This window comes from Aquarana catesbeiana, linkage group LG04 (assembly GCF_042186555.1).
Source record: "Aquarana catesbeiana isolate 2022-GZ linkage group LG04, ASM4218655v1, whole genome shotgun sequence".
Taxonomy (NCBI): Eukaryota; Metazoa; Chordata; class Amphibia; order Anura; family Ranidae; genus Aquarana; species Aquarana catesbeiana.
This window is the reverse complement of record NC_133327.1, coordinates 256,613,464-256,634,779: the sequence shown is the minus strand read 5'-3', so window position 1 is coordinate 256,634,779 and position 21,316 is coordinate 256,613,464.

The following is a 21,316-nucleotide window of genomic DNA, read 5'->3' as shown; positions in this document are numbered from 1 at the left end:
AATATGATGGGGCAGTTTTGATGGTGGCAATATGATGGGGCAGTTTTGATGGGGCAATTCTGATGGGGCAGTTTTGATGGTGGCAATATGATGGGGCAGTTTTAATGGGGACAATTTTGATGGGGCAATTCTGATGGGGCAGTTTTGATGGCAGTATGATGGGGCAGTTTTGATGGCTTTTTTTGCCATTTTAGCAATTTAGCTATTCAGCATTCCCACACATTTTCCCCAGGAAATGCATTTTCTAGTTATTAATGTGGAATTCATGTTTCTTGCTAAAGAACATTATTTTAGTAAGTGTTCTTGCATAGCAAGACCACTTACTGTTATCTCACATATATATTATTAGTGGGAATGCTTTAGCAGTCCCACTATTGTTACTCGTTTTTTTATTTATTTTTCTTCTTATTCCGTACGTTTTTTGGTTCTGCGTAACTTCTGCATACTTTCAGCTATTAAAACCATTCAACTATTAAAATGTTCGTCTCTTTTAGCTGAGGTGTGCTCTTTTTCAACTTTTTTTCTACCATTTATACTTTTTAAAATATTAAGCTTTTTAACACTTTTTTTTAACATTGAAGTCAATGGGAGCATGCTTGAAATCCTTAAATTCTTCTTCCGCTCCCAAAAGTTTCAGCTCCTTCATACTTTCACCTAGAGACACCAAACAAACTTTAAAATGTTCACAAAATATTCAGCTATCTGGCTATATCTTTTCAGTTTGATATCTTTTACAGTTTTTGAGAAAAAGATTTTTGTTTAGAGGTCATTTCAGGAAATTTTAGCCATTAATCAGAGTGTACTGTGTTTGTTTTGTTGCCATGGTTACCAAAGCTTCTGTTATACACAGGGGGGGAGGTGGCTGGAGCATCTCAGCTTTGATTACAGAGCCCGGGGGAGGGGACAGACACACCATGTACTGATTTATAATAGAGGAATATGATGGGGCAGTTTTGATAGGGCAATTCTGATGGGGCAGTTTTGATGGGGCAATTATGATGGGGCAGTTTTGATGGTGGCAATATGATGGGGCAGTTTTGATGGGACAATTCTGATGGGGCAGTTTTGATGGTGGCAATATGATGGGGTAGTTTTGATAGGGCAATTCTGATGGGGCAGTTTCATGGTGGCAATATGATGGGGCAGTTTTGATGGGGCAATTCTGATGGGGCAGTTTTGATGGTGGCAATATGATGGGGCAGTTTTGATGGGGCAATTCTGATGGGGCAGTTTTGATGGTGGCAATATGATGGGGCAGTTTTGATGAGGGCAGTTTTGATGGTGGCAATATGATGGGGCAGTTTTAATGGGGACAATTTTGATGGGGCAGTTTTGATGGCAGTATGATGGGGCAGTTTTGATGGCGGTCGTTTTAGCAATTTAGCTATTCAGCAATTATTTTTGAAAAAAAAATATATTTTTGAAAAAAAAATATGTATATTTTTGAAAAAAAATATATATATATTTTTGAAAAAAAAAAATTTTTGAAAAAAAAAAAATTATTTTTGAAAAAATTATTTTTGAAAAAAAAAAAATCATTTTTGAAAAAAAAAAATATTTTTGAAAAAAAAAAATTATTTTTGAAAAAAAAAAAAATCATTTTTGAAAAAAAAAATTTTTTTGAAAAAAAAAATATATATTTTTGAAAAAAAAAAATTATTTTTGAAAAAAAAAAAATATTTTTGAAAAAAAAAATAATAATTTTTGAAAAAAAAAATTATTTTTGAAAAAAAAAATTATTTTTGAAAAAAAAAATTATTTTTGAAAAAAAAAAAAATCATTTTTGAAAAAAAAAAATATTTTTGAAAAAAAAAAAATTATTTTTGAAAAAAAAAAAATATTTTTGAAAAAAAAATTCATTTTTGAAAAAAAAATTCATTTTTGAAAAAAAAATTCATTTTTGAAAAAAAAAATTACTTTTGAAAAAAAAAATTACTTTTAGTTTTGATGGGGCAATTCTGATGGGGCAGTTTTGATGGGGACAATTTTGATGGGGCAATTCTAATGGGGCAGTTTTGATGGCAATATGATGGGGGCAGTTTTGATGGTGGCAATATGATGGGGCAGTTTTGATGGTGGTAATATGATGGGGCAATTCTGATGGGGCAGTTTTGATGGTGGCAATATGATGGGGCAGTTTTGATGGGGCAATTCTGATGGTGGCAATATGATGGGACAATTTTGATGGAGCAATTCTGATGGGGCAGTTTTGATGGTGGCAATATGATGGGGCAGTTTTAATGGGGACAATTTTGATGGGGCAGTTTTGATGGGGCAATTCTGATGGGGCAGTTTTGAAGGTGGCAATATGATGGGGCAGTTTTAATGGGGACAATTTTGATGGGGCAATTCTGATGGGGCAGTTTTGATGGCAGTATGATGGGGCAGTTTTGATGGCAGTATGATGGGGCAGCATTGAAACTACACTCTAGCCCCCTCCAAATTTGAAGGGCAATTTCTAAACTGCGACTGTGCCTTCATTTTTAATATTTCAGAGACATACTACACATCAAAATCTAGGTCTGGGTCTTGTGATTCTCACAATATAAAGATCTTCCCTGTAGGATTTATAGTTTTTGAGAAAAAGCTTTTTGTTTAGAGGTCATTTCAGGAAATTTTAGCCATTAATCAGAGTGTACTGTGTTTGTTTTGTTGCCATGGTTACCAAAGCTTCTGTTATACACAGGGGGGGAGGTGGCTGGAGCATCTCAGCTCTGATTACAGAGCCCGGGGGAGGGGACAGACACACCATGTACTGATTTATAATAGGGGAATATGATGGGGCAGTTTTGATGGGGCAATTCTGATGGGGCAGTTTTGATGGTGGCAATATGATGGGGCAGTTTTGATGGGGACAATTTTTATGGAGCAGTTTTAAAGGTGGCAATATGATGGGGCAGTTTTGATGGGGGCAGTTTTGATGGTGGCAATATGATGGGGCAGTTTTAATGGGGACAATTTTGATGGGGCAGTTTTGATGGCAGTATGATGGGGCAGTTTTGATGGCGGTCGTTTTAGCAATTTAGCTATTCAGCAATTATTTTTGAAAAAAAAAAATATTTTTGAAAAAAATATATATATATTTTTGAAAAAAAAAATATATATATTTTTGAAAAAAAAAATTTTTGAAAAAAAAAATTATTTTTGAAAAAAAAAATTATTTTTGAAAAAAAAAAAAATCATTTTTGAAAAAAAAAAATATTTTTGAAAAAAAAATTATTTTTGAAAAAAAAAAAAAATCATTTTTGAAAAAAAAATTTTTTTTGAAAAAAAAATATATATTTTTGAAAAAAAAAATTATTTTTGAAAAAAAAAAAATATTTTTGAAAAAAAAAATAATAATTTTTGAAAAAAAAATATATATATATTTTTGAAAAAAAAAAATATTTTTGAAAAAAAAAAAAATATTTTTGAAAAAAAAAATTATTTTTGAAAAAAAAAATCATTTTTGAAAAAAAAAAAAATATTTTTGAAAAAAAAAAAATTATTTTTGAAAAAAAAAAATATTTTTGAAAAAAAAATTCATTTTTGAAAAAAAAATTCATTTTTGAAAAAAAAAATTACTTTTGAAAAAAAAAATTACTTTTAGTTTTGATGGGGCAATTCTGATGGGGCAGTTTTGATGGGGACAATTTTGATGGGGCAATTCTAATGGGGCAGTTTTGATGGCAATATGATGGGGGCAGTTTTGATGGTGGCAATATGATGGGGCAGTTTTGATGGTGGTAATATGATGGGGCAATTCTGATGGGGCAGTTTTGATGGTGGCAATATGATGGGGCAGTTTTGATGGGGCAATTCTGATGGTGGCAATATGATGGGACAATTTTGATGGAGCAATTCTGATGGGGCAGTTTTGATGGTGGCAATATGATGGGGCAGTTTTAATGGGGACAATTTTGATGGGGCAATTCTGATGGGGCAGTTTTGATGGCAGTATGATGGGGCAGTTTTGATGGCGGCCATTTTAGCAATTTAGCTATTCAGCATTCCCACGCATTTTCCCCAGGAAATGCATTTTCTAGTTCTTATTAAGTGTTCTAGCATAGCAAGACCACTTACTGTTATCTCACATATATATTATTATTATTATTATAGCCAAATTTACCACCCTAACTCCTCCCACAGTTTTTACACTACATAGACAAGTAATATACCGAAACGTGCGGATTGTTCCCGAATGGTGTGCTATTACTTTGTGGAACGTTTCGCCGAATGGTTCACGAAATATCGTAGTTTTTGCGGCGAAATTGGTCCATAGGAATGAATGGGGAAACTAGAGTGGGAGATGGCAAAAGCTGGAAAATCAGAACATGATTTCTAAACTTCCGCCACTCCCTCATTTTCAAGCCCACCTACACAAATCTTATATCAAAACGTTCAGCTATCCCTGCTGCCACTAAACATGTCCACGGCTAAGCCATAGTCCTGATAGTTTTCACAATATGACCATTTGTTTGTAACTCATGCCGTCCATTGACATTCATTGAAACTACACTCTAGCCCCTTCAAATTTGAAGGGCAATTTCTAAACTGCGACCGTGCCTTCATTTTTAATATTTCAGAGACATACTATGTATCAAAATCTAGGTCTGAGTCTTGTGATTCTCACAATATAAAGATCTTCGCTGTAGGATGTATAGTTTTTAAAATACGGCCATTTGTTTAGAGGTCATTTCAGGAAATTTTAGCCATTAATCAGCGTGTACTGTTTGTTTTGTTGCCATGGTTACCAAAGCTTCTGTTATACACAGGGGGGAGGTGGCTGGAGCATCTCAGCTCTGATTACAGAGCCCGGGGGAGGGGACAGACACACCATGTACTGATTTATAATAGAGGAATATGATGGGGCAGTTTTGATAGGGCAATTATGATGGGGCAGTTTTGATGGTGGCAATATGATGGGGCAGTTTTGGTGGGGCAATTATGATGGGGCAGTTTTGATGGTGGCAATATGATGGGGCAGTTTTGATGGGGCAATTCTGATGGGGCAGTTTTGATGGGGCAATTCTGATGGGGCAGTTTTGATGGTGGCAATATTATGGGGCAGTTTTGATGGCAATATGATGGGGCAGTTTTGCTGGGGGCCATTTTAGCAATTCAGCATTCCCACGCATTTTCCCCAGGAAATTCATTTTCTAGTTAAGTGTTCTTGCATAGCAAGACCACTTACTGTTATCTCACATATATATTATTCTTATTAAGTGTTCTTGCATAGCAAGACCACTTACTGTTATCTCACATATATATTATTATTCTTATTAGTGGGACTGCTTTAGCAGTCCCACTATTGTTATTCAATTTTATTTATTTTTAATTTTAATTTTAATTTTATTCCGTACGTTTTTTGGTTCTGCGTAACTTCTGCATACCTTCAGCTATTAAAACCATTCAACTATTAAAATGTTCGTCTCTCTTAGCTGAGGTGTGCTCTTTTTCAACTTTTTTTCTACCATTTATACTTTTTAAAATATTAAGCTTTTTAACACTTTTTTTTAACATTGAAGTCAATGGGAGCATGCTTGAAATCCTTAAATTCTTCTTCCAATCCCAAAAGTTTCAGCTCCTTCATACTTTCACCTAGAGACACCAAACAAACTTTAAAATGTTCACAAAATATTCAGCTATCTGGCTATATCTTTTCAGTTTGATATCTTTTACAGTTTTTGAGAAAAAGCTTTTTGTTTAGAGGTCATTTCAGGAAATTTTAGCCATTAATCAGTGTACTGTGTTTGTTTTGTTGCCATGGTTACCAAAGCTTCTGTTATACACAGGGGGGAGGTGGCTGGAGCATCTCAGCTCTGATTACAGAGCCCGGGGGAGGGGACAGACACACCATGTACTGATTTATAATAGGGGAATATGATGGGGCAGTTTTGATGGGGCAATTCTGATGGGGCAGTTTTGATGGTGGCAATATGATGGGGCAGTTTTGATGGGGACAATTTTTATGGAGCAGTTTTAAAGGTGGCAATATGATGGGGCAGTTTTGATGGTGGCAATATGATGGGGCAGTTTTAATGGGGACAATTTTGATGGGGCAGTTTTGATGGCAGTATGATGGGGCAGTTTTGATGGCGGTCGTTTTAGCAATTTAGCTATTCAGCAATTATTTTTGAAAAAAAATGTATATTTTTGAAAAAAATATATATATATTTTTGAAAAAAATATATATATATTTTTGAAAAAAAAATATATATATTTTTGAAAAAAAAAAAATTATTTTTGAAAAAAAAAAAATATTTTTGAAAAAAAAAATCATTTTTGAAAAAAAAAAATATTTTTGAAAAAAAAAAAAAATTATTTTTGAAAAAAAAAAAAATCATTTTTGAAAAAAAAATTTTTTTTGAAAAAAAAAATATATATATTTTTTAAAAAAAAAAAAATTATTTTTGAAAAAAAAAAAAATTTTGAATAAAAGAAAATAATAATTTTTGAAAAAAAAAATATATATATTTTTGAAAAAAAAAAATATTTTTGAAAAAAAAAAAAATATTTTTGAAAAAAAAAATCATTTTTGAAAAAAAAAAATATTTTTGAAAAAAAAAAAATTATTTTTGAAAAAAAAAATATTTTTGAAAAAAAAATTCATTTTTGAAAAAAAAATTCATTTTTGAAAAAAAAAATTACTTTTGAAAAAAAAAATTACTTTTAGTTTTGATGGGGCAATTCTGATGGGGCAGTTTTGATGGGGACAATTTTGATTGGGCAATTCTAATGGGGCAGTTTTGATGGCAATATGATGGGGGCAGTTTTGATGGTGGCAATATGATGGGGCAGTTTTGATGGTGGTAATATGATGGGGCAATTCTGATGGGGCAGTTTTGATGGTGGCAATATGATGGGGCAGTTTTGATGGGGCAATTCTGATGGTGGCAATATGATGGGACAATTTTGATGGAGCAATTCTGATGGGGCAGTTTTGATGGTGGCAATATGATGGGGCAGTTTTAATGGGGACAATTTTGATGGGGCAGTTTTGATGGGGCAATTCTGATGGGGCAGTTTTGAAGGTGGCAATATGATGGGGCAGTTTTAATGGGGACAATTTTGATGGGGCAATTCTGATGGGGCAGTTTTGATGGCAGTATGATGGGGCAGTTTTGATGGCAGTATGATGGGGCAGTTTTGATGGCGGCCATTTTAGCAATTTAGCTATTCAGCATTCCCACGCATTTTCCCCAGGAAATGCATTTTCTAGTTCTTATTAAGTGTTCTTGCATAGCAAGACCACTTACTGTTATCTCACATATATATTATTATTATTATTATAGCCAAATTTACCACCCTAACTCCTCCCACAGTTTTTACACTACATAGACAAGTAATATACCGAAACGTGCGGATTGTTCCCGAATGGTGTGCTATTATTTTGTGGAATGTTTCGCCGAATGGTTCACGAAATATCGTAGTTTTTGCGGCAAAATTGGTCCCGTAGGAATGAATGGGGAAACTAGAGTGGGAGATGGCAAAAGCTGGAAAATCAGAACATGATTTCTAAACTGCCGCCACTCCCTCATTTTCAAGCCCACCTACACAAATCTTATATCAAAACGTTCAGCTATCCCTGCTGCCACTAAACATGTCCACGGATAAGCCATAGTCCTGATAGTTTTCACAATATGACCATTTGTTTGCAACTCACGCCGTCCATTGACATTCATTGAAACTACACTCTAGCCCCTTCAAATTTGAAGGGCAATTTCTAAACTGCGACCGTGCCTTCATTTTTAATATTTCAGAGACATACTATACATCAAAATCTAGGTCTGGGTCTTGTGATTCTCACAATATAAAGATCTTCGCTGTAGGATGTATAGTTTTTAAAATACGGCCATTTGTTTAGAGGTCATTTCAGGAAATTTTAGCCATTAATCAGAGTGTACTGTTAGTGTTTGTTTTGTTGCCATGGTTACCAAAGCTTCTGTTATACACAGGGGGGAAGGTGGCTGGAGCATCTCAGCTGATTACAGAGCCCGGGGGAGGGGACAGACACACCATGTACAGATTTATAATAGAGGAATATGATGGTGCAGTTTTGATGGGGTAATTCTGATGGGGCAGTTTTGATGAAGCAGTATTTGGGAAGCATAAACAGGGCATGAGCGTTGCTAGGAAACAGTGGTTGTAAACACAAGATGCTGAGACACTCCAAATGCATGTGACTTCATCTGCTAGACTTGATAATGCTTGTAGACTCCTCCCACAGTTTTCACACTACAGAGACAAATAATATACCGAAACGAGCGGATTGTTCCCGATTGGTGTGTTATTACTTTGTGGAATGTTTTGCCGAATGGTCCACGAAATGACGTTTTTGCGGCGAAATTGGTCCCATAGGAATGAATGGCGAAATGTTCAAAACTAGAGTGGGAAGTGACAAAAGCTGACAACCCCATGATCAGCCAAAACATTATGACCACCCCATGATCAGCCAAAACATTATGACCGCCCCATGTAAAAAAAAAAATATTTTTGAAAAAAAAAAAAAATTTTTGAAAAAAGTAAAAAAATAATTTTTGAAAAAAAAAAAATAATTTTTGAAAAAAAAAATATATTTTTGAAAAAAAAAATATATTTTTGAAAAAAAAAATTATTTTTGAAAAAAAAAAAATATTTTTGAAAAAAAAATTACTTTTAAAAAAAAAATTATTTTTGAAAAAAAAATATATTTGAAAAAAAAAAATATTTTTGAAAAAAAAAAAATTATTTTTGAAAAAAAAATTACTTTAAAAAAAATAATAATTTCGAAAAAAAAATTATTTTTCAAATAAAAAAATTCATTTTTGAAAAAAAAAATTACCTTTGAAAAAAAAAATTACTTTTGAAAAAAAAAATCATTTTTGAAGAAAAAAAAATCATTTTTGATTAAAAAAAATTCATTTTTGAAAAAAAAAATTACTTTTGAAAAAAATGTTCAGCTCTTTCAGCGAATGATGGAACTTTTTTACTACTATTTATACTTTTTAAAATATTAAGCTTTTTAACACTTTTCACAGTTACTCAAGCCACTCCACCCCACCCAGTTACTCCGCCCACTCCAGTTGTAGAGGCAAGAACACTTTCACAATTTCCCCAGAAATTGTACCTTTTCTAGTTATTCTTATTATTATTATAGCCAAATTTACCACCCTAACTCCTCCCACAATTTTTACACTACATAGACAAGTAATATACCGAAACGTGCGGATTGTTCCCGAATGGTGTGCTATTACTTTGTGGAACGTTTTGCCAAATGGTTCATGAAATATCGTCATTTTTGCGGTGAAATTGGTCCCATAGGAATGAATGGGGAAACTAGAGTGGGAGGTGACAAAAGCTGAAAAATCAGAACATGATTTCTAAACTGCCACCACTCCCTCATTTTCAAGCCCACCTACACAAATCTTATATCAAAACGTTCAGCTATCCCTGCTGCCACTAAACATGTCCACGGCTAAGCCATAGTCCTGTTAGTTTTCACAATATGACCATTTGTTTGCAACTCACACCGTCCATTGACATTCATTGAAGCTACACTCTAGCCCCTTCAAATTTGAAGGGCAATTTCTAAACTGTGACCGTGCCTTCAATTTTAATATTTCAGAGACATACTTACTATGTATCAAAATCTAGGTCTGGGTCTTGTGATTCTCACAATATAAAGATCTTCGCTGTAGGATTTATAGTTTTTAAAATACGGCCATTTGAATTAGTGCACAGTTACTACATCTATCATGGTCCTGTGTTCTGTGTATTGAGCAGTATTTGTGAAGCATAAACAGGGCATGAGCGTTGCTAGGAAACAGTGGTTGTAAACACAAGATGCTGAGACACCCCAAATGCATGTGGTCATACCTTCCTCTGCGAGGCTTGATAATGCTTGTAGACTCCTCCCACAGTTTTTACACTACAGAGACAAGTAATATACCGAAACGTGCGGATTGTTCCCGATTGGTGTGCTATTACTTTGTGGAATGTTTTGCCGAATGGTTAACGAAATATCGTAGTTTTTGCGGCGAAATTGGTCCCATAGGAATGAATGGCAAAATGTTCAATGTCATTTAATTGGTGTGCTATTACCTTGTGGAACTTTGTGAAAAGCTGAAATATACCAGTGTGAATCCGGAATCAATGTCATTTAATTGGTGTGCTATTACTTTGTGGAACGTTTCGCCGAATGGTTCACGAAATATCGTCGTTTTTGCGATGAAATTGGTCCCATAGGAATGAATGGCGAAATGTTCAAAACTAGAGTGGGAGGTGACAAAAGCTGAAGACCCCATGATCAGCCAAAACATTATGACCGCCCCATGAAAAAAAAATATTTTTGAAAAAAAAAAAAATTCATTTTTGAAAAAAAAAAAATTCATTTTTGAAAAAAAAAATTCATTTTTGAAAAAAAATATATATTATTGGGAAAAAATTATTTTTGAAAAAAAAAAATTTTTTTGAAAAAAAAAATTATTTTTGAAAAAAAAATATTTTTGAAAAAAAAAAATTATTTTTGAAAAAAAAAAATTTTTTTTTAAAAAAAATATTATTGAGAAAAAAAAATTTGTTTTTGAAAAAAATATATATTTTTGAAAAAATAAAAAAAAACATTTTTGAAAAAAAAAACATTTTTGAAAAAAAAATCATTTAAAAAATAAATCATTTTTGAAAAAAAAATAATTTTTGCAAAAAAAAAAAATTTTGAAAAAAAATTCATTTTTGAAAAAAAAAATTCATTTTTGAAAAAAAAAAAATTTTTGAAAAAAATGTTCAGCTCTTTCAGCTAATGATGGGACTTCAACTGTTTTACTACTATTTATACTTTTTAAAATATTAAGCTTTTTAACACTTTTCACAGTTACTCAAGCCACTCCACTCCACCCAGTTACTCGGCCCACTCCAGTTGTAGAGGCAAGAACACTTTTCACAATTTCCCCAGAAATTGTAGCTTTTCTAGTTAAGTGTTCTTGCATAGCAAGACCACTTACTGTTATCTCACATATATATTATTAAGTGTTCTTGCATAGCAAGACCACTTACTGTTATCTCACATATATATTATTCTTATTATTATAGCCAAATTTACCACCCTAACTCCTCCCACAGTTTTTACACTACATAGACAAGTAATATACCGAAACGTGCGGATTGTTCCCGAATGGTGTGCTATTATTTTGTGGAACGTTTCGCCGAATGGTTCACGAAATATCGTCGTTTTTGCGGCAAAATTGGTCCCATAGGAATGAATGGGGAAACTAGAGTGGGAGATGACAAAAGCTGAAAAATCAGAACATGATTTCTAAACTGCTGCCACTCCCTCATTTTCAAGCCCACCTACACAAATCTTATATCAAAACGTTCAGCTATCCCTGCTGCCACTAAACATGTCCACGGCTAAGCCATAGTCCTGATAGTTTTCACAATATGACCATTTGTTTGCAACTCACGCCGTCCATTGACATTCATTGAAACTACACTCTAGCCCCCTCCAAATTTGAAGGGCAATTTCTAAACTGCAACTGTGCCTTCATTTTTAATATTTCAGAGACATACTATACATCAAAATCTAGGTCTGGGTCTTGTGATTCTCACAATATAAAGATCTTCGCTGTAGGATGTATAGTTTTTAAAATACGGCCATTTGTTTAGAGGTCATTTCAGGAAATTTTAGCCATTAATCAGAGTGTACTGTTAGTGTTTGTTTTGTTGCCATGGTTACCAAAGCTTCTGTTATACACAGGGGGGAAGGTGGCTGGAGCATCTCAGCTGATTACAGAGCCCGGGGGAGGGGACAGACACACCATGTACTGATTTATAATAGAGGAATATGATGGGGCAGTTTTGATGGGGTAATTCTGATGGGGCAGTTTTGATGAAGCAGTATTTGGGAAGCATAAACAGGGCATGAGCGTTGCTAGGAAACAGTGGTTGTAAACACAAGATGCTGAGACACTCCAAATGCATGTGACTTCATCTGCTAGACTTGATAATGCTTATAGACTCCTCCCACAGTTTTCACACTACAGAGACAAATAATATACCGAAACGAGCGGGTTGTTCCCGATTGGCGTGTTATTACTTTGTGGAATGTTTTGCCGAATGGTCCACGAAATGACGTTTTTGCGGAGAAATTGGTCCCATAGGAATGAATGGCGAAATGTTCAAAACTAGAGTGGGAAGTGACAAAAGCTGACAACCCCATGATCAGCCAAAACATTATGACCACCCCATGATCAGCCAAAACATTATGACCGCCCCATGTAAAAAAAAAATATTTTTGAAAAAAAAAAATAATTTTTGAAAAAAGTAAAAAAATAATTTTTGAAGAAAAAAAAATCATTTTTGAAAAAAAAAAAAAATATTTTTGAAAAAAAAAATATTTTTGAAAAAAAAAAATATTTTTGAAAAAAAAATTACTTTAAAAAAAAAAAATATTTTTGAAAAAAAAAAATATATTTGAAAAAAAAAATATTTTTGAAAAAAAAAAATTATTTTTGAAAAAAAATTACTTTAAAAAAAAATAATTTCGAAAAAAAAATTATTTTTGAAATAAAAAAATTCATTTTTGAAAAAAAAAATTACCTTTGAAAAAAAAATCATTTTTGAAGAAAAAAAAATCATTTTTGATTAAAAAAAATTCATTTTTGAAAAAAAAAATTACTTTTGAAAAAAATGTTCAGCTCTTTCAGCGAATGATGGAACTTTTTTACTACTATTTATACTTTTTAAAATATTAAGCTTTTTAACACTTTTCACAGTTACTCAAGCCACTCCACCCAGTTACTCCGCCCACTCCAGTTGTAGAGGCAAGAACACTTTCACAATTTCCCCAGAAATTGTACCTTTTCTAGTTCTTATTATTATAGCCAAATTTACCACCCTATCTCCTCCCACAGTTTTTACACTACATAGACAAGTAATATACCGAAACGTGTGGATTGTTCCCGAATGGTGTGCTATTACTTTGTGGAACGTTTCGCCGAATGGTTCACAAAATATCGTCATTTTTGCGGCGAAATTGGTCCCATAGGAATGAATGGGGAAACTAGAGTGGGAGGTGACAAAAGCTGGAAAATCAGAACATGATTTCTAAACTGCCACCACTCCCTCATTTTCAAGCCCACCTACACAAATCTTATATCAAAACGTTCAGCTATCCCTGCTGCCACTAAACATGTCCACGGCTAAGCCATAGTCCTGATAGTTTTCACAATATGACCATTTGTTTGTAACTCACGCCATCCATTGACATTCATTGAAACTACACTCTAGCCCCTTCAAATTTGAAGGGCAATTTCTAAACTGCGACTGTGCCTTCATTTTTAATTTTTTACAGACATACTATACATCAAAATCTAGGTCTGGGTCTTGTGATTCTCACAATATAAAGATCTTCGCTGTAGGATGTATAGTTTTTAAAATACGGCCATTTGTTTAGAGGTCATTTCAGGAAATTTTAGCCATTAATCAGAGTGTACTGTTAGTGTTTGTTTTTGTTGCCATGGTTACCAAAGCTTCTGTTATACACAGGGGGGAGGTGGCTGGAGCATCTCAGCTCTGATTACAGAGCCCGGGGGAGGGGACAGACACACCATGTACTGATTTATAATAGAGGAACATGATGGGGCAGTTTTGATGGGGTAATTCTGATGGGGCAGTTTTGATGAAGTAGTATTTGGGAAGCATAAACAGGGCATGAGCGTTGCTAGGAAACAGTGGTTGTAAACACAAGATGCTGAGACACCCCAAATGCATGTGACTTCATCTGCTAGACTTGATAATGCTTGTAGACTCCTCCCACAGTTTTCACACTACAGAGACAAATAATATACCGAAATGAGCGGATTGTTCCCGATTGGTGTGTTATTACTTTGTGGAATGTTTTGCCGAATGGTCCACGAAATGACGTTTTTGCGGCGAAATTGGTCCCATAGGAATGAATGGCGAAATGTTCAAAACTAGAGTGGGAAGTGACAAAAGCTGACAACCCCATGATCAGCCAAAACATTATGACCACCCCATGATCAGCCAAAACATTATGACCGCCCCATGTAAAAAAAAAAATATTTTTGAAAAAAAAAAAATATTTTTGAAAAAAGTAAAAAAATAATTTTTGAAAAAAAAAATCATTTTTGAAAAAAAAAAAAAATATTTTTGAAAAAAAAAATATTTTTGAAAAAAAAAAATATTTTTGAAAAAAAATTTCTTTTAAAAAAAAAATTATTTTTGAAAAAAAAATATATTTGAAAAAAAAAAATATTTTTGAAAAAAAAAATTATTTTTGAAAAAAAAATTACTTAAAAAAAAATAATAATTTCGAAAAAAAAATTATTTTTGAAATAAAAAAATTCATTTTTGAAAAAAAAAATTACCTTTGAAAAAAAAAATTACCTTTGAAAAAAAAATTACTTTTGAAAAAAAAAATCATTTTTGAAGAAAAAAAAAATCATTTTTGATTAAAAAAAATTCATTTTTGAAAAAAAAAATTACTTTTGAAAAAAATGTTCAGCTCTTTCAGCGAATGATGGAACTTTTTTACTACTATTTATACTTTTTAAAATATTAAGCTTTTTAACACTTTTCACAGTTACTCAAGCCACTCCACCCCACCCAGTTACTCCGCCCACTCCAGTTGTAGAGGCAAGAACACTTTCACAATTTCCCCAGAAATTGTATCTTTTCTAGTTAAGTGTTCTTGCATAGCAAGACCACTTACTGTTATCTCACATATATATTATTCTTATTATTATAGCCAAATTTACCACCCTAACTCCTCCCACAGTTTTTACACTACATAGACAAGTAATATACCGAAACGTGCGGATTGTTCCCGAATGGTGTGCTATTACTTTGTGGAACGTTTCGCCAAAAGGTTCACAAAATATCGTCGTTTTTGCGGCGAAATTGGTCCCATAGGAATGAATGGGGAAACTAGAGTGGGAGATGACAAAAGCTGAAAAATCAGAACATGATTTCTAAACTGCCGCCACTCCCTCATTTTCAAGCCCACCTACACAAATCTTATATCAAAACGTTCAGCTATCCCTGCTGCCACTAAACATGTCCACGGCTAAGCCATAGTCCTGATAGTTTTCACAATATGACCATTTGTTTGTAACTCACGCCGTCCATTGACATTCATTGAAACTACACTCTAGCCCCCTCCAAATTTGAAGGGCAATTTCTAAACTGCGACCGTGCCTTCATTTTTAATATTTCACAGACATACTATGTATCAAAATCTAGGTCTGGGTCTTGTGATTCTCACAATATAAAGATCTTCGCTGTAGGATGTATAGTTTTTAAAATACGGCCATTTGTTTAGAGGTCATTTCAGGAAATTTTAGCCATTAATCAGAGTGTACTGTTAGTGTTTGTTTTGTTGCCATGGTTACCAAAGCTTCTGTTATACACAGGGGGGGAAGGTGGCTGGAGCATCTCAGCTGATTACAGAGCCCGGGGGAGGGGACAGACACACCATGTACTGATTTATAATAGAGGAATATGATGGGGCAGTTTTGATGGGGTAATTCTGATGGGGCAGTTTTGATGAAGTAGTATTTGGGAAGCATAAACAGGGCATGAGCGTTGCTAGGAAACAGTGGTTGTAAACACAAGATGCTGAGACACCCCAAATGCATGTGACTTCATCTGCTAGACTTGATAATGCTTGTAGACTCCTCCCACAGTTTTTACACTACAGAGACAAGTAATATACCGAAACGAGCGGATTGTTCCCGATTGGTGTGTTATTACTTTGTGGAATGTTTTGCCGAATGGTCCACGAAATGACGTTTTTGCGGCGAAATTGGTCCCATAGGAATGAATGGCGAAATGTTCAAAACTAGAGTGGGAAGTGACAAAAGCTGACAACCCCATGATCAGCCAAAACATTATGACCACCCCATGATCAGCCAAAACATTATGACCGCCCCATGTAAAAAAAAAAATATTTTTGAAAAAAAAAAAAAATTTTTGAAAAAAGTAAAAAAATAATTTTTGAAAAAAAAAAAATAATTTTTGAAAAAAAAAAATATATATTTTTGAAAAAAAAAATATTTTTGAAAAAAAAAAAATATTTTTGAAAAAAAAAAATATTTTTGAAAAAAAAATTTCTTTAAAAAAAAAAATTATTTTTGAAAAAAAAATATATTTGAAAAAAAAAAATATTTTTGAAAAAAAAAAATTATTTTTGAAAAAAAAATTACTTTAAAAAAAATAATAATTTCGAAAAAAAAATTATTTTTGAAATAAAAAAATTCATTTTTGAAAAAAAAAATTACCTTTGAAAAAAAAAATTACTTTTGAAAAAAAAAATCATTTTTGAAGAAAAAAAAATCATTTTTGATTAAAAAAAATTCATTTTTGAAAAAAAAAATTACTTTTGAAAAAAATGTTCAGCTCTTTCAGCGAATAATGGAACTTTTTTACTACTATTTATACTTTTTAAAATATTAAGCTTTTTAACACTTTTCACAGTTACTCAAGCCACTCCACCCCACCCAGTTACTCCGCCGACTCCAGTTGTAGAGGCAAGAACACTTTCACAATTTCCCCAGAAATTGTACCTTTTCTAGTTCTTATTATTCTTATTATAGCCAAATTTACCACCCTAACTCCTCCCACAATTTTTACACTACATAGACAAGTAATATACCGAAACGTGCGGATTGTTCCCGAATGGTGTGCTATTATTTTGTGGAACGTTTCGCCGAATGGTTCACGAAATATCGTCGTTTTTGCGGCAAAATTGGTCCCATAGGAATGAATGGGGAAGCTAGAGTGGGAGGTGACAAAAGCTGACAACCCCATGATCAGTCAAAACATTATGACCACCCCATGATCAGAAAAAACATGACCGCCTAATAAAAAAAATATATATCTTTGAAAAAAAAAAAAAAAATCATTTTTGAAAAAAAAAAAAAAAATCATTTTTGAAAAAAAAAAAAATCATTTTTGAAAAAATAAAATTCATTTTTGAAAAAAAAAAATAAAATTCATTTAAAAAAAAAAAAAAAATTTGAAAAAAAAATCATTTAAAAAAAAAAATTTGGAAAAAAAAAATCATTTTTGAAAAAAAAAATCATTTTTGAAAAAAAAATAAAATTCATTTTTGAAAAAAATGTTCAGCTCTTTCAGCTAATTATGGGACTTCTTCAACATTTTTACTACTATTGATACTTTTTAAAATAGTTACTCAAGCCACTCCACCCAGTTACTCCGCCCACTCCAGTTGTAGAGGCAAGAACACTTTTCACAATTTCCCCAGAAATTGTAGCTTTTCTAGTTATTATTATTATTATTATAGCCAAATTTACCACCCTACCTCCTCCCACAATTTTTACACTACATAGACAAGTAATATACCGAAACGTGCGGATTGTTCCCGAATGGTGTGCTATTATTTTGTGGAACGTTTCGCCGAATGGTTCACGAAATATCGTCGTTTTTGCGGCGAAATTGGTCCCATAGGAATGAATGGGGAAGCTAGAGTGGGAGGTGACAAAAGCTGAAAAATCAGAACATGATTTCTAAACTGCCACCACTCCCTCATTTTCAAGCCCACCTACACAAATCTTATTTCAAAACGTTCAGCTATCCCTGCTGCCACTAAACATGTCCACGGCTAAGCCATAGTCCTGATAGTTTTCACAATATGACCATTTGTTTGCAACTCACGCCGTCCATTGACATTCATTGAAACTACACTCTAGCCCCTTCAAATTTGAAGGGCAATTTCTAAACTGCTAACCGTGCCTCTATTTTTAATATTTCAGAGACATACTATACATCAAAATCTAGGTCTGTGTCTTGTGATTCTCACAATATAAAGATCTTCGCTGTAGGATTTATAGTTTTTGGGAAAAAGCTTTTTGTTTAGAGGTCATTTCAGGAAATTTTAGCCATTAATCAGAGTGTACTGTGTTTGTTTTGTTGCCATGGTTACCAAAGCTTCTGTTATAAACAGGGGGGGAGGTGGCTGGAGCATCTCAGCTCTGATTACAGAGCCCGGGGGAGGGGACAGACACACCATGTACTGATTTATAATAGAGGAATATGATGGGGCAGTTTTGATAGGGCAATTATGATGGGGCAGTTTTGATGGTGGCAATATGATGGGGCAGTTTTGATAGGGCAATTCTGATGGGGCAGTTTTGATGGTGGCAATATGGTGGGGCAATTCTGATGGGGCAGTTTTGATGGTGGCAATATGATGGGGCTGTTTTGATAGGGCAATTCTGATGGGGCAGTTTTGATGGTGGCAATATGGCTGGGCAGTTTTGATGGGGCAATTCTGATGGGGCAGTTTTGATGGGGCAATTCTGATGGGGCAGTTTTGATGGTGGCAATATGATGGGGTAGTTTTAATGGGACAATTCTGATGGGGCAGTTTTGATGGCAGTTTTTGAAAAAAAAATTATTTTTGAAAAAAAAATTTCGTTTAAAAAAAAAATTCATTTTTGAAAAAAAATAATTCATTTTTGAAAAAAAAAATCATTTTTGAAAAAAAATCATTTTTGAAAAAAAAAATTCATTTTTGAAAAAAAATAATTCATTTTTGAAAAAAAAAAAACTTTTGAAAAAAATGTTCAGCTCTTTCAGCTAATGATGGGACTTCAACTTTTTTACTACTATTTATACTTTTTAAAATATTAAGCTTTTTAACACTTTTCACAGTTACTCAAGCCACTCCATCCAGTTACTCCGCCCACTCCAGTTGTAGAGGCAAGAACACTTTCACAATTTCCCCAGAAATTGTACCTTTTCTAGTTAGTGGGAATGCTTTAGCAGTCCCACTATTGTTATTCAATTTTATTTATTTTTAATTTTAATTTTAATTTTATTCCGTACGTTTTTTGGTTCTGCGTAACTTCTGCATACTTTCAGCTATTAAAACAATTCAACTATCAAAATGTTTGTCTCTTTTAGCTGAGGTGTGCTCTTTTTCAACTTTTTTTCTACCATTTATACTTTTTAAAATATTAAGCTTTTTATCACTTTTTTTTTAACATTGAAGTCAATGGGAGCATGCTTGAAATCCTTAAATTCTTCTTCCGCTCCCAAAAGTTTCAGCTCCTTCATACTTTCACCTAGAGACACCAAACAAACTTTAAAATGTTCACAAAATATTCAGCTATCTGGCTATATCTTTTCAGTTTGATATCTTTTACAGTTTTTGAGAAAAAGCTTTTTGTTTAGAGGTCATTTCAGGAAATTTTAGCCATTAATCAGAGTGTACTGTGTTTGTTTTGTTGCCATGGTTACCAAAGCTTCTGTTATACACAGGGGGAGAGGTGGCTGGAGCATCTCAGCTCTGATTACAGAGCCCGGGGGAGGGGACAGACACACCATGTACTGATTTATAATAGAGGAATATGATGGGGCAGTTTTGATAGGGCAATTCTGATGGGGCAGTTTTGATGGGGCAATTATGATGGGGCAGTTTTATTGGTGGCAATTATGATGGGTCAGTTTTGATGGTGGCAATATGATGGGGCAGTTTTGATGGGACAATTCTGATGGGGCTGTTTTGATGGTGGCAATATGATGGGCAGTTTTGATAGGGCAATTCTGATGGGGCAGTTTTGATGGTGGCAATATGATGGGGCAGTTTTGATGGGGACAATTTTAATGGAGCAGTTTTAAAGGTGGCAATATGATGGGGCAGTTTTGATGGGGGCAGTTTTGATGGTGGCAATATGATGGGGCAGTTTTGATGGGGCAATTCTGATGGGGCAGTTTTGATGGTGGCAATATGATGGGGCAGTTTTAATGGGGACAATTTTGATGGGGCAATTCTGATGGGGCAGTTTTGATGGCAGTATGATGGGGCAGTTTTGATGGCAGTATGATGGGGCAGTTTTGATGGCGGCCATTTTAGCAATTTAGCTATTCAGCATTCCCACGCATTTTCCCCAGGAAATGCATTTTCTAGTTCCGTACGTTTTTTGGTTCTGCGTAACTTCTGCATACTTTCAGCTATTAAAACCATTCAACTATTAAAATGTTCGTCTCTTTTAGCTGATGTGTGCTCTTTTTCAACTTTTTTTCTACCATTTATACTTTTTAAAATATTAAGCTTTTTAACACTTTTTTAACATTGAAGTCAATGGGAGCATGCTTGAAATCCTTAAATTCTTCTTCCGCTCCCAAAAGTTTCAGCTTCTTCATACTTTTACCTAGAGACACCAAACAAACTTTAAAATGTTCACAAAATATTCAGCTATCTGGCTATATCTTTTCAGTTTGATATCTTTTACAGTTTTTGAGAAAAAGCTTTTTGTTTAGAGGTCATTTCAGGAAATTTTAGCCATTAATCAGAGTGTACTGTGTTTGTTTTGTTGCCATGGTTACCAAAGCTTCTGTTATACACAGGGGGGAGGTGGCTGGAGCATCTCAGCTCTGATTACAGAGCCCGGGGGAGGGGACAGACACACCATGTACTGATTTATAATAGAGGAATATGATGGGGCAGTTTTGATAGGGCAATTCTGATGGGGCAGTTTTGATGGGGCAGTTTTGATGGTGGCAATATGATGAGGCAGTTTTGATGGCAATATGATGGGGCAGTTTTGATAGGGCAATTCTGATGGGGCAGTTTTGATGGGGCAATTCTGATGGGGCAGTTTTGATGGGGCAATTCTGATGGGGCAGTTTTGATGGGGGCAATATGATGGGGCAGTTTTGATGGCAATATGATGGGGGCAATTTTGCTGGGGGCCGTTTTAGCAATTCAGCATTCCCACGTATTTTCCCCAGGAAATGCATTTTCTAGTTATTAAGTGTTCTTGCATAGCAAGACCACTTACTGTTATCTCACATATATATTATTCTTATTATTATAGCCAAATTTACCACCCTAACTCCTCCCACAGTTTTTACACTACATAGACAAGTAATATACCGAAACGTGCGGATTGTTCCCGAATGGTGTGCTATTACTTTGTGGAACGTTTCGCCGAATGGTTCACGAAATATCGTCGTTTTTGCGGAGAAATTGGTCCCATAGGAATGAATGGGGAAACTAGAGTGGGAGATGACAAAAGCTGGAAAATCAGAACATGATTTCTAAACTGCCGCCACTCCCTCATTTTCAAGCCCACCTACACAAATCTTATATCAAAACGTTCAGCTATCCCTGCTGCCACTAAACATGTCCACGGCTAAGCCATAGTCCTGATAGTTTTCACAATATGACCATTTGTTTGCAACTCACGCCGTCCATTGACATTCATTGAAACTACACTCTAGCCCCCTCCAAATTTGAAGGGCAATTTCTAAACTGCGACTGTGCCTTCATTTTTAATATTTCAGAGACATACTATACATCAAAATCTAGGTC